We start from the raw sequence: 15,429 nt of genomic DNA on the forward strand, positions 1-15,429 counted from the left end.
GTCCTCAATGAGGTCTGCAAGCAGTGAACCGACAAACTGCAATACTTTAGTATGTTTCGACTCTTTCGTCACCTCAGGTATATTATGCAAGCCTATCTCGAGTTCTTCTAGCAGCAAGGACAGGCTGGAGGTGTCGCATACTTGAGCTGGCAGAATCCTGCCTGAAGGAAGCGACAGAAGCTTCACTCCATTCAAGAAAACAGAAAGTGACAGATCAGGGAGAACTACCAAGGCGCATTTCACATTAGGTGAAGGATCATTCTCGATGAGAAGGAACCTAACGCACTGCTCATCGACAGAAACGGTCCAGAATTTCGTGTTGCAGATTCCAGGCAATTTAGATTTGAACTCCTCGTAAGATGAAACTTTGTTTCTTTTCTGTTCAAGCTCATTAAACTGAAGTGACTTCCTCATAGCCTCCTGCAAAGCAGCGTTTTCCCTTCTTGCTTTTTTCGTCTCTGGCGATTCACTCCGTCCAGGCGTTGAGGACAAGTATTTTGGGCAGTTTGGAAAAACAGAAGGCGCAGCATCAATCTTCAACTGTAGCCTGTCACGCTTCACCTCTATTATTTTCCCTGTCAGTTCATCTTGGTGTGACAACGTCGTAATGAAGTCGCCTGCGTGGAAGTGCAGTTCACACACCTGCACGAGAAAATGAAGCAAGGCCATTCGCCATGACTCTCCATTGCCTAAAACACTAAGTAAAAAGAGTCTGAATAGTGAACAGCTTTTACATATTTACACAGCTTTTACACAAGCCTTATGCACATCCACAGAACTAAATGCTTCCTGGACAATTCATACATAAGTGTAAGAAGTGATATCATTGCCTACAAAGACAGCATGCCTTTCCGGGAGCGACAGCTCACAACTAAGATAATTACCAGCGCCTATTAAGCAATATTTCAGAGTCTTACCCTCGAATGCTCTGTAGGTGTGAAATCCTTCCGTGGAATGGCTCGCAACCAGGCTTTTCTTCGTACTTCGTCTCTTGGGAAGCAATAAACACGTACTTTGGGACCATTCTGGTAGTTCCCGCGGCACCCGGGAACACAGCACCGGCCCATGTTTCACGAAGTTGCACTCGCTACACGGCAGGCAATCAGTTTCCCATTCGTGCGCTAGCACAGGTACGCACGCCACACAAGAAACGGCCACACGAAACAGACACAGCCGTGCGAGGAGCGAACGGAAATGCACCCAACGCCAGGCTGAAAGACTCAAGCAGCAGCTAGACGCTCACTGCAAGACTGCGTTCGTGTCTGTGCTTGCCCGGGCAAGCGCGAGCACATCGAGGGAGACAACCGAGCGGAGCGGAGCCGCGCTTGGTGAGCAGCCTGACCGGACACTTGGCGTGACGTAGCGCGTGTGGAAAGGAGGGCCTGGAGAGGCCTGAAGAAAGTATTTAGAGGGTGTTGCTCTAAACAACCTTGGGTGGCTGCACGTGGCTAGGACTTTCTGTGGTTTTAAGATGTTTCGTTGCATTTAGCTGGGACACCTGGTAAATTAAGGACTGCAAGAAGGTCAAGTCGGTCAGTACAAGCGGTAATGAACCCTAGCTGCTCAATGGAAGGCCAAAGCCTGACGTTAAAGCTCAGTTACCTTGGCCATCAAATGCGAAAAGAGGAGTTTCTGTGAAAGACTGAGGGTACAAAGGCAAGGGGACAAGATGAAATGATTAGATGGCATATTGTCATAAGTGAATATTTAAAATTGTTGCATAATTCATCTCAGCTAATTAGTTAATTAAGCAAACGAAAAACGCTGAGCAGCGCCATATGACGCCAGACATATAATTTGTATCGTTAGCCTCACCCATCTGTGGTTTCCCACGTTTTTTTTTTTTTTAATCCTTGGTTAATGTTTCATGAAACACCCTGTATATAAAATGCAGAGCTTCTGGGCTGGCTCTTCAACAATGTGAATGCGCGGCCCCGGGTAGTGTATGAGTTACTACAATGCGGAGTAATATTAATCCAATGTTTCAAGAAAATCTCCCACGGTGGAGTAGATTTGTAATAAAGGAGTAATTACTCATTACAATCGTCCCAAGTGCTGCCGAATGGTTACAAAAGAAAGCTATATAACATTAACAGAAGCTTCCTAGCTGAAGAAAAATTCCATATCATGGAGCAAAACTGCAAAATCTAGGATATAACGTTCCGAAGCAACACACGACTATCAAAGAAGCCGTAGTTGAGGGCTCTGGGTTAATTTGGACCAGCTGGCGTTCTTAAACGTGCGCTGACATCACACTGCACACAGGCGTTCTGGTATTTCGCCTTCATCGAAATGAGGCCGCTGCGGCCGGGATCGAGCTCTGGACTTTGGGATAAGCGGTCGAAAGCTAAATACAATGCGAAGCAGACCCTTCCCCGCCCCCTCAAAGATAAAAGTGTGCAAAAGTAAATCATCATACATTGAAATGGGCCACATATGGAACAAAGACGCTATCTTACGAAAGGTGAATCTTTGGCCGCTGTACCTAATTGAGAAAGGTGCTGTTAACGCAGACTACATACTCTATTTTTTCACGTTCAGTCGCTCTTATTCGTCATTCTCCTCATTACCAGTGGCCTCAACACTCAAATAGTTCTTGAAATAAGGGAGTAATTATTCATTACTTCCTTATTTCATATTACAAAATCCTATGGAAGTCTCCAGTACACTATACTCTCGAGCAGTTAAATACTGCAAAAACCGCAGGACGCTTATCAAGAGGTTATGAAGAGCAATAAATAGCATACTAATATTTTATGTTGGGACCGCCTTGCGAACACTGAAAAGAAAGCGCTAATTGACATGGTTTACGCAAAAATCGTACAGGCGCTAAAAGACGAAGACAAGCACACTCAAGACAGGCCAGGCGCCTGTCCTGTCTTGAGTGTGCTTGTCTTCGTCTTTTAGCACATGTACGCTTTTTGCGTAAACCATGTCAAGCTACAACCAACTAGCTCAAATAAAAGTCTTGCGGCTAATTGACAGCCGTTGGCATCAAATCAATCGAGGCTGTCAGCCGCACTTGTTGTAGACAGAAAGCGTAAACCGTGGCGGACAGTCTCCAAGATCACAATTATCCGTTTGCTATCATCATCCCCCGCAAATGTCTCCAGTCGATCGAGCAAACTCTACTCGCCGCCCATTACGAGACGCAGCTCATATATAGCCTTGCAACAGCGGGGATGAAAAACAAACATGTCGAGACTTCGCCGCAATACACTGATAGCTTAGGAATCCCGCCGCAATGAGCAGCTGTTATTTCTGGCAGGTCTTGCATCAGCAGCTGCAAACTGTGACTAAACTGAAATTTTTGTTCTTTTGATTAACGACAGAAGAATTAAGGGCACTGACGCCCTATCAGGCTTGGACTTCAAACAGCGTGCTTGCAAAAAGTGTTAGGAAAGGGTTTGAAATCCCGCTGCAGTAATAAGGTCGTTGACGAAGCAGTCCTAATTTTTAGGTGGTGCCTCACTTGTCATTGGTTAGCACCACTGTCGATTGACTGCTCGAATTCTCCAACGAGATGTGTTCCGGTTGCTTGATCATTACATAATGCGTATACGTTCAGTTTTACATAGGACTTGAAGACAACGATCAAACTGCTGTTCAAACGACGACAATATTACGGATAGCTACTGCAACACTGTACCCACGAAGTGACTATACACCTATGGTTCTTGTAAACCAGTGCAACGGCTGGAAGCCAAACAGAAAGGGACAAAACACATGTTCATGTTATACAAAAGTTCATGTTATACAGCTATGTCGGCGTGTAGTGGTGATAATTTATTTTTATATATTTTTGTTATTGTGATGCCTCCAAATTGTTTACGGATTTTCTCGTGCCATCAAGTAACGAGTGGTGTTCATGCAGGTCCAAAGTGTGTATTCGGTGAAAGGCTTGTCTTCATCCTGCGGGCACAACATTCGATTTTATGAAGGCTGGATTTCTGTTATATATCTACGTGTTTTCATTCACATGAATTCATTTGAATTTATTTTTTTCATGAGTCCAAAAATTTCTGGGACGGTTAGTTGGGCAAACAGCTGTTTAACTACTCAATGCTCAGACACCCGGTTTACAGCCGAAGTTTTGAAGCTTGTTAGGAAGCACATAAAAAAAGAAGCGAATGCAAAGACAGCTACAATCTTTTAAGTAACAGAAAGCACTCAACTGAAACAGAAAATACAAAGCACTTCTAGTGAATACAGTTACAAGTAGGACTTGCACACGAAAGACTTCATTTGAGAAACAGACATCAAGAACAAACAGAGAGCAAGAAAGCAAAGGGAAAAATACAGTAAAGACACACGCATCTCATGACAACGTGGCCTTTTTTAGACAGATAACAGATAACTGACCCGTTACGAACAATGCGATAGTCTTTTGTTTAATCGGTGCTTTGCAAGACAGGAAAACAAGTGAATAACCTTTGAGTTTCCTGAGCGTGAAACTGACAGGTAGCTTATCTTTGCTTACTATAGACGGAAGGTTACGCTGAAGACTATGCAACTATGGTCCGTGCGTAAGTGGGGGATGCTCCATAAAGCGGCACTATGTGCATATTTAACGCCCTATTGGCTAAGAGATGCGGTATCGCTTAAGAAATCTCGAAATAAACAAATGAAAAATAGAAATAGTAGCTAAATAAACTAGCCGTTAACGTTATTACCAAGCATCTCCAGATAGGTGCTGGATAACTGCATATCGGTGTCTTAACAGTTTCGTTCTTCTTTTGCACGGTGTTACACAAAAAACAGAGCAATGACCAATGTACAGTTGTCCTCCGAGTTAATAAAAACGCGTGCGGGTACAGCCGACAATACCTGTCCTGTCTTTTGCAGATAACCACCCACCCGTATGACGAGGCGCCTATGACCATCACTGCACGCTCACTGCCTCGTCGCTCGCATAGGCGATAGCTGTGAGGTGGGACAGGTATCACCGGCTGTGCACGCACACGGTACTGTTACCACACCGGGCCGCAGAACATACCGGAAGCTGTTATGTTCCGGGCAAACACGCAGTCCATGCAATTGCCCGCTCTGGTAGTCGTTTCATCTTACTTATATATATCCGAGCATCCAGTAAGTGCACATGAAATAGTAGAGCAGTGGTTTCTCACTGGGAGCCACTTGCTGTCGGGCCAGTTGGTCTTCCATGATCTTTGATGAACCAGTGCAACGGACAAGTGTCCGTTTCTGCGTTTCTGTCTGCGTTGGTTCATCCAATATCACTGGGCGCATTTCTACGTTCTCCGCGCGTTCGAACAAAAAACCGGAGTTATGCCCGAGCTAACCGCCCCTTTCCCTGAAGTTAATATCGCTTGGGCAGGCAATAGGGAAACTGGAATGCAAATGGTATATCACATTTGTCAAGTGGCTGTAAAAGAGAGTTTCTATAGGTCGTTCGACAGATATACTGCAGAGTAAAATTTATATACTTAGCACCAGTAAGCAAGGAAGTTTTGCTAGCCTTTTTATTCTCTACATGTATCGTTCTCAAGAATACCAAGGGTCTCAACTCGACGAAATACATTCGTCGATCATACAACTGAAATTGTGGAATTCCTACTTCTGTGAAAGGTTACATAGGTTCTAAAAAGTCAGAGATATAATAAGAGATGTTTTGCCTTCCATGACACTGAATTGGTACGACTTCGGAAACTTCACTAACCTTGACTTGCATCACAGCCATAGGAACCTGCAAAATAAAGAATGGCGGGCAAACTGATTCATTGAAACTGCCCTCCTCTTTTTCTTTTTTACGACGACAATCCGCAGCAAGCTTCCTCCGAAGCAAATAAGGCGCCGTCAAACGTGTAGTATGTAGTAAGCCACAGCTGTAGCGTTCACTTGTCTGGCGCGTAAGATTGATATTCAAGTAGGCCCAACAATCGTCCTTTTTGAGGTAGGTAGGAAAGTGGGCGGTGTTGACAATGTGCCGTGTGTAATCATTATGTGAGCCTGCTTCCGGAAGCATTGGAGTGGTAGCTCTCAAAACAATCCTTCATATGCTGCCTAAGAAATTCCGGGTTGTGGGTGCGGTGCCTTCGCTATATGCGCACCGTCCGTTCATGAGCATGGTAACAGCGAGGTCCGCTTGTTCTTCCGGTAACAGTAACATGTATTTCGTTACAATCTATTTCCAAGCCGGAATCTGTTAGACGTCCATGTACATTCTTTCATTCTAAACAAGTGGCAACAAATCATTTAGAAATTTTCAGAATCGGCGATGCACCTGCGGATATTACGTACTGCAAGTAACCATGGCATCACCACGGCTGCGGACCACCGGAGCTGTTCTATCGCTCTGGCTGAGAGACGCGCATATCCAGCGTGAAACGAAAAATGTTTAAATCAGTAACCAAATATATATAAAGGAGTCTACAACTCTTGCTAGTACTCTTTGTTTCATTGTCTGTGGAAAAGAAGCCCTCTTTCCTGGGCTACCGGTGCTGCCAAAACTGCAAAAGCATGAATGACATAGCACCCGGCATATGCCACACTGTTAGTCTTTACCAGAATGGCCAACTTTAAACCTGGCAGATTTTTCGAGCTGCTTATGCTACATAAAGGCTGAAAAGTTTCATCTGGCGCCTGAAATGCCAGTCGCTTCGTCTCGCACGGGTGGCGTTTTTATTTCTACCACAATCGTGTTCGACAAAAAACTAAACGAGGCACAAGGGTCACGCAGGCAAAAATAAATAAATGAACACGGCCGTTTCACCCAGGACCCAAACAACGAGGTAAACCTGAAAATGGCGCACACGTAGTAGTACACGCAGTGAAGCAAAGACGAGGATTGCACACACAATTCGAAATAACGTCTACTAAAACGGCGTCCAACACGACAATCGCACAATGCAGTGCGAAGCTGTACTGCATGCCGGATAGGCGCTCAGGCTAAGCCAGTCCATGTTGAGTGACCTGATACTGACTGCGCTATAAAAATCTATCTTCTTCTCATCGAACGGATAGTAGGAGTGACGTAAACCATGGCAAAAAAAAAAGAACGTGATATTTTATTTCTTAAAATGTAAAATGTAAAAATTTAAAATGTAAGCGAGTGGTTTTTGACTGATCGTTTGAAACAAGCTCGTAGATATTCCGGAGACTCAGCAGACAGCCCAAATTCGCAGGAATCGGCCGTCATCTTTGCATGCGGTCACGGTGCGTCATAAGACAGCGGTAACGACTGCAGCCGACGTTAATGGCAATGTCAGCTGTATAATTTACAGTGCCAACTTTGCAGGTGAAGAGCCTGTAGTGACGTGTTGATTTGTAAAGGTATGACGAACACTTCCATCCATTTCGGCGGTTCTGTTCGTCCATAAAGAAACTCCAAGCTGTTGACGCATGCACTGTCAACGAATTCCTATTGCCTATCGAAAAGTCCAAGGTCTTTGAATAAACTTAACGGATGCATTTATTACTGTACGCGTTTATGACGGTTACATACCTCGGACCAACAAACCAAGTCTTCTTTTCTACACACACGCATTGTCTTGTAGGCTAACATGACGCTTTCATTGTTAGCTGTTCTACAAATGACCGTCATTTCATGAGCACTCACGTTATTGTTGAGTACAGGCCATGCATCGACGCACATGTCAGTGAGACCGTCTGCCATATCCCGTCCCTTGAAGAAGCGCTTGAACTTCTTCTCAAGCAGGGTCGACACCTGCAGACGCACCGATCGAGCATTGCTGAGTAATAGAGATAAATGCAGATACGAATATAAACTAAGGTAGAAAAGAACGTTGACAGAAAAATTCAATTGATATGATATTTCACAGCTTCAGTTGCAGATTTTTTAAGACTTTCCACTATGTTTCCTCACGACTTCTCACCTTCCAAATTTCTGTCATGAATAATCTTAATTATGTAATTTCAGGGATGTCGCGGCCCGGTATTTTTACCGTAATTTACAATGTAATGATGACATTTAAGCAGCTTTATTATAGAGGATATTTCACCTAACACTTCGCACAATTTTTTTAAAAATACGCTTTTTTAGTTAGTAGAGCAGTTTTTCCGGCATAGCATTGTCAGCCGCGCAATACATAAGAATGCAGCAAAGACGTGCTAACTAGCAGGCTTACTTTGTAACTATTAGAGTGATGTTCCTTAATTATTTAGAGGTGTGTAGCCCACCGTTAGAAATATCCACATCAGTTTTAAAATTTCGAAAACGCGCTTACCGTCGGCGCTGTGGCGCAACAAATTTTGGCTGTTTCAACGAGTTACGTGCACAGGAGAAGATGCTTTGCCTGCAAGCTTCTCAAATGCGCATGTATTTTGGCGCCATGTTGGCATATTTTGTTGGGTCACAGCGCCAAGGGTAGCCATGTTTTCGAAATTCTAAAAACTGATGTGGATATTTCTAACAGTGGGGTGCACGCCTCTCAGTAATTAAGGAGCCTAACGCTAATGTTTAAAAAGTTAACTATTCAACATTATTTAACCAGCCTGATAGTTAGCATGTCACCGCTGACAATACTATGCCAAAAAAAGCGCTCTTCTCACTCAAAAATTTTATTTTTAAAAAGTTCTTAAATTCTTAGGTGAAACACCCTGTATAACGCGTGCCTTCCGTAGTAAGAGGTTGTTTTCACAAAAACAGAAGTACAATTCAGCGGTCTCATTTCCGACTAATGTGACGCTTATATCCAGTTACAGTTGTGCCCCGTTAATACGACCCCCGTTAAAATGGACGATTCAAGTTATGGACAGTTTTTCTGGGGACCAAACTTTTGCAATGCGTTTACGCCTCATTTATATGAAAACTCGTTGTCCGTACAATATGAAGGGCGAAAATGATCAGTGGCCATTACAGCCTATGCATTTGTCTCGTTAATATGGACAGCGATGACCACCTAATCTCGACTGCCCTAACCACTGTTTCCTTTTCTGTATTTTGAAAGCAGAACACCAGCGAAAGGCAATTCGAAAGTGCCAGTGCCTCAGTGACGGCCTTTTTTTTAACTTTCATGTTTTAAAGAGCCAAGCTTCCCAGTTGACATTCCTTACAGGTTGATGTATTTCATTTACTGATGTTAATAATTGTGAAGCCGCTGTCAACACCTGCTAGCGACTATGTACGGATATGTACTACCGGTTCATTGGATGCGACGAGTCGTAGCAGAAGATATGCCATCACGCCATGAGACGCCATCACTCATGTAATGCGTCACTATAGGGGCTTCAAACTGCGTGCCGCGCTATTTGAAAGATAATGATGAACATAATAATGCACTTCCAACTGTCATGGTTTCATCTAATCTCCGCTTACTGTCTACTACTGTGCACAAAAGCAGAATTTAATTACAAAGTGTGTTATTTCTGATTTTCCTCGATTCGTTATTACGGAAGACTCGCTTTATGGACAGTTTTGCTCGGGAACCTAAGTGTCCACATTAACGAGGCACAACTGTATATCCACTTAGCAAGGATATAAAGGGCCCATTATACACGTAGTCTAAGGCTCCAACTATAAGTGTTTATTTTACCTTACTAGCGGCGGGAACAGCCGCCATGAGACAAGCAAGGACAGCGGGCAAAAAAATTTGCGCACATGTTACAACTGCTTCCACTAAACAGTAACAGGAATAAAAAACAAGGCTATAAAATTCATCACTTTTTCTCTATTGATCAAAGAGAGACCTAAATGAAAATACAATCAACTGAACACTTTAATTCAACTTTTGCAATCCTTCCATCGCCTCTGTGCAGTAATCCAGGTCTTGTAGCTGTTTTTCGCCAGCACTTGGCCTGCTGGCAATAAGGCATAAGTTTTTACAGAAGTATCGTGTACAACTATAACTGCGCTGAAGTGCACAAAGCTTATCGTGCAGTTCAGAAGTAGCTGTAAATTAAAAACAAAAGCGTGTCTTTCTCTGCATTCCAGCTTTGAAAAAATAATTTTAAGAAGCTACTGAGAGCAATTAATAACTTGTATACACTGCACATGTTCACTTAGATGAAGTACAAATTTGTCAAAAAAACTTAAAAGAACTGAAGAACAAATTTGGGCTATCCGAGTTTTAGGGCAAATTCAATGGGGCTCCAGCATATGGTACTTACGCGGTCAGGAAGAATCATATACCCACAGTTGAAAAAGTGCTTCATCATTTTTTTCGGCATATCTGCAAGGCAAAGTGACGAATTTTTAAGGCATGCCAGGTTGCTTGTCACAAAGAAAAAATCTATTCATTTATGAGGGAAAAAAATTAGATGAAGATAGTCGTTAGTTTTTCGATCCGAAAACGCAAACGAAAATTCGATAGCACAGAAGGTGAGTAACACAACATGTACAGCTTTGAAATAGGGTCCAGCAACAGTACTGAAATTATACATTTGAAAAAAAAATCGTCCATTTTTCTTCTCAAATCTGATTGAGTGCGGTTTACTTCATAGTCTTAATGAGATACCCCTGCAGCGCATTCATGAAGAAATTTCATTCAACATCACAGTCGCAATTAAACTGGCTCCTCAGCATGAAGTCAGTATTGTCTTTTTTTATTCGCCGTTTGACCTACAAACCTCATCCACTACGGCACCTCTTTCTTCATTTCTTCTTTCAGTCCCTCCTTTATCCATTCTCTTACGGCGCAGTTCAGGTGTCCGCCGAAATGTGACATACTGCGCAGTTTCTTTTCCTCAAAAAACAATTTTCAATTTTAAAAAAATTTGCAGGCGGTTTTGCATAGTTAAATGTAGAATATCGTGCAGCAGCACTATACTCCATTTCATACATAGCAGGCAACGCTGCCGAGGCTGCGGAAATAGTGCGTCCGTAAAACTGTATTACTCCGCCACGTATCATTTGTCCTTCTCGAAGCCTCGGTGAGTTTTGAGACGAAAACAAAGAGCGATATAAAACGAAGTGGCAGCATTGAAAATAACGATTGAAGCTGTATAAGGCGCTCAGTACTCGAACCCTCTGTCTATAACTTTCAATGAGTGTGAACTACTTTTTAGGCGCGGACGGAGTAAGGATGATTTACCCTACAAGCCACGTATTAGACCGCAAAAGTGATTCTTCTCGAAGTCGCGATGAGTTGGAGGAAGGAAATGTGGCAGGAGGCAGAATGAAGTCCAGGAGATCGCCATTCACGGCACTTAAGATATGTCAACGAAATATGCATGTCTCCATTTTGATTGTAGGGCTAACTACTCTTTGGGCGCGGACTTGACCTGCGCAAACAGGTACGCTATAGCTTTACCAGCGTTGCCTGTCATGTATAAAACGGATATAGTTATAGTGGCATTTAAGGTCCATACTTGCTCTGAACGCGAAAAAGTCCTTTGCCCTAAATGCCTTTTCATTCAAGTCCTTACCTAAACGCGGTTGGCACAAAGGCCTTTGCCCTAAATGCCTTTTTATTCAAGCCCTTACCAAAAGGCCTTTACCTAAAAGGCCTTTACCTTGCAGGCCTTCACTCTGGTAAAGACCTGTCTATAACACGGAGGGCCGTCTGCCACAAAGCAGGCTTCAGATACGTACCATACTTGCCAAACGTAACCGAGCAGCCGTGATGGCAGAAGCTGCTCGGTTACTTTGGCAATGTGCGCCTAGTATTGCTAGTGCACTAAAAAACCGCATAATAGATCGTAATTCGATCACCGATCACTACATCGTATGGTTCCCCGCACACATGGGTAGCTTAGGGGGCGGTCTGCGGAATCTCAACGAGATCGCACACGAGGCGGCGCGAGGACTCATCGACCGCGTCCCTCCGGTTTCCTCCGCTACCCCACATATCGAGTACATGGATCAATTATTCGCGCACAACGAGCTCACTAAGCACATTTATTTAGGCAGACGAGAGTTTCCACTCCCGGATAAGAAATTAACCCGCAGCCAGTCGGTCGCGTTACGCTTGCTCCAAACGAACTCATACCGCAACCCCTGGCGCATGAAGCACATCGACCCAGACTACGACGGACAACATGTGTGTGAACAGTGCAGTGAACGTGTAGACTTGAACTATATGCTGCGTGGTTGTGCATCGAGTGACGCCTACGCCAAGAACAAGGACCATTGGGACAAAGTGCTAAAAAGTGCTTCACTACACGACCAGCTTCGGGCTGTTCAGGAGGCCCGCGCGCGGCGGAGAGCTTCGGGCTCTCTGTGCCGACGTGGGAGCTGCCCTCTACACCTGGCGCCTAGCCGAGTGTCCTTCAGGACCCCTACTGTGGGATATAAAGTTTTCCCACCACTACCATCGTAATTCGCGTGCAGTGGCAGCGTCGGGCGCGGACAGTCGGTTCCGATGCTTTCTTTATGTTGGCCTTCGAGCTTAATAAGTGCGACGGGTGAAGCGAGAAGAAAGTGCGTTCACATATAGACCCGTTGCAGGTGGAATATGACAAGCTGATGCGCAGTGACTCAAAGCGAAATAAGTAACACTGGAAATTGAAGAATGCACTGGCATGCGATGGAGCAACAAGCTTTCTTATTTTTATGTTGAGAAGTGAAAGGTGCAGAGCGTTTTCTAATAGTTATATTTCACCTATCACGTAGTTTGCTTTGTTGCCTTTCGACTGGCCTAGCATTCCTGCTCAGAAAAAATAAAGTTGTAGTTTTAGTGTCAGAAAAAATAAAGTTGTAGTTTTAGTGTCAATAACTGCCACTCTGTCTCGTTCCAAGCTTATTGAAAACATAGTGCAGAATCATATAATTATCTAGCTATTACGCCAAACTTGTGCACCAGCTTTTTATTAACATTTTAATTCGGCCCATAGAAACGACAGAGAATGTTTAGTACATTCGAATCAGTGAGAAAGCACGGGTTTGTGGTACGTGGAGGACGACGACGAGCGGGCAGTGCCGCGGGACGGAGTGCTCGCAATAGGCCAGCTGCAAAGAAACAGCGGAAGAGGCAACGGACGACTTTGCTTGGGGTTGGTACCGATCGGATTAATGCCTGCGCAATAAAATGCAGCTCACAATTTCAGGGCTATTCCCCATATATACGAAATAATAGTTATAATGTTTTCAGTCTTCAATAAACATTTGGGAAAGCTCATGCACGTCAGACTGCCTATTGAACAGAGATGTGCCGGATCGGAACACTTATTGCTATAGTAAGCTGGACATCCTCTTACCTAAGGAAACGGAGGCAACAGTGGAAATAGGCAATGCTTGTTCCTCACCAGCCTCTGCTGCGTCCGGTGCTTTCCAATTAAGGAAGCATTTTGAGGCTCCATTCTATATGACGATGATATATCTCGTAATAAAGTTTCTTTTAACGGTATATAAAATACTAGACCACTTTTCGTAAGACAACAGTTTGTGGGCTTAACTTTCTACCACTTCTCAGTTAAAAATAGGAATCTCTGTCATACCTAATAGAGATAAGAGAGAATTTCCTAATTTTGAATGAAAAAAAAAAAAGGCTGTCTGCACACGGTGCATAGTCCGCAGGTACCTTGTGTAGAATGCACGCATAAAAGTTTAGCGGAGGCATTTGCTACGTTGTATGTTTTACTAACATGAGAAACGCGTCATCGTGACTTATCTCCTGTTGGCGAACACGCCAAAGCGCTTATTTTCTCGTCTACAGCGAATTTCAGCTACGCTTTGCTTCATGCAAGCATTGTGCTATATTTTCTCATCCTAGGAGGCAGACGCGTGAGTGACAGTCTTCCAAATCAGTGTAGCTGCTGCTGCCAGAGAGCCGCGCGTTTGCAACGAAGCATAACGCAAGTAAGAATACAAGAAAACGATTACGACAGTGGGAATCACGTTGCCAATTTATACTCGGCAATCGAGAACAAAATACTGGCCGCACCTATACATAGCATAGCTCGCATAAAATATTAACATTCAGGCATGCATAGCTGCATCCTATATACCACAAATAGTGGCATACGTAAGCCCTTATACACAAAAGAATGCGTCATTGGCACACCTACACGCTACTTATCGCCCTATTTCGAAAAAAACTAATGCGTCTAACTTTGTTTACTTGGCACCATTGATTGAAGACTGGAACAATAAGTTGCCATAATACGTCATGAGCTCTGCAAGCACTTGCGAACTTATCACTGATATTTATATCTTTGTGCCGTTCCTGCATTTATGCCTAGTGTGTCAGAAAAATCGGTATGGGTTGCGTTTATTTATGCAATTACTTTAAACATTTATAGCCCAGGGCATCCTATAATAAACAATTCCAACGAGAATATCTCTGCCTCTAATATTCAGAACGGTCGACCGCTTTTCCTCATTCTTAGATGAGTCTTTTGAAGGCGCAATCTAAGGCCTCTTCATAGTGAGAAGCATAGGCGTCATAATTTAGTTGTGTCTGCAGTCATTTCATATTTTATAAAGCTCTCACATACCTAACACGACCACTTAAGCGATGGGCTGCAGACCAGGAAGTCTCCTTTATACAACCCTCGTAGTGCAACACGAAAAAAAAAAAGCAGGCGTGTAGCCAATACCACCTAGATTGGCATTGGTTTCTCCCTCCCCTGCTGTGAAGAAGAAATTGCGATAGTGGTACTTCAATAACCCCCTTTCACACCTAAGAGGGCTCACTATTGCATCTACAGTCGAACTCCGTTATAACGAAACAGTTTGTAACGAAATATGTGATATAACGAGGGAATTACGATTCCCCTTGTAAACTTGGTGAACGCGGGCTATTAAGAAGCTACGGCTGTAACGAAGTAATCGCAGGGCCCCTTGAACTTAACTATACCGTGTTTAAACTGTATATGGTACCAACCCACAAGCATCATACTACCAGGAATGGTACATTCGCACAGGCCAGCCATCGTTTGCGATTGGCAGATTATCATCAGCTGCTGTCACTCTCACTATAGTGATGGTGACGTCACTTGATTGAGCGACCCCTTTGATTAAAATGCTTGACCTATATTTGAGAGTTCTTGCTAGGAAAACTTTCCAAATAAGATTATGTGCAATATATACAAAGGCAGGGGCTATTAAAAACTTTGAAAAAGCTTCGACACATTTCTACCGCTAATAATGGGCTATTTCAGCAAGTCGCGGGGTCTTTTTCTTCGTACCCTACCCTTTTCACTGCATTTGTGCTCGTAGAAGCTATCACGCGCTAATGCAGGCCGCTGCGAAAGTGACTCATCAAGGAAAAGTATAAAACAATTAAAGCGAGTAACTTATAAATCGCATCCACCTTAGCTCGGCCGTAGCGCTGCACATCATAAACACAATGGACTGAAAATGAAAAAGTTACCGCACAACTTCACCAGATTCGTCGCATTAGGCGCGCAAAATACGTGAAGCACGGAGCTGGATAGAAGGAGCAGAGCAAGCGCGTGCATTTGGCGGAAGTTCATGGCACAAGGCTCACGCATTAAGCCTCGGCCGCAGCCTTGGCAAGCGAGGTTTTTCCTTTTTTGACGTCGTCGATTAATAAGGGACCACTGTTTGCT

At 43.7% G+C, this 15,429-nt stretch overlaps 1 long non-coding RNA gene across 1 annotated transcript; it reads right to left on the bottom strand.

The window, feature by feature from the left end:
- Nucleotides 1–5,676: 5,676 nt before the first annotated feature.
- On the bottom strand, nt 5,677–10,149 carry LOC144099486 (uncharacterized). Its single transcript, XR_013307408.1, has 3 exons — nt 10,087–10,149; nt 7,577–7,709; nt 5,677–5,704 (listed from the first exon to the last, which is right to left on the bottom strand). It is a non-coding gene; the product is annotated as an uncharacterized LOC144099486 (long non-coding RNA).
- Nucleotides 10,150–15,429: the final 5,280 nt, after the last annotated feature.

This window comes from Amblyomma americanum, chromosome 7 (assembly GCF_052857255.1).
Source record: "Amblyomma americanum isolate KBUSLIRL-KWMA chromosome 7, ASM5285725v1, whole genome shotgun sequence".
Classification (NCBI taxonomy): domain Eukaryota; kingdom Metazoa; phylum Arthropoda; class Arachnida; order Ixodida; family Ixodidae; genus Amblyomma; species Amblyomma americanum.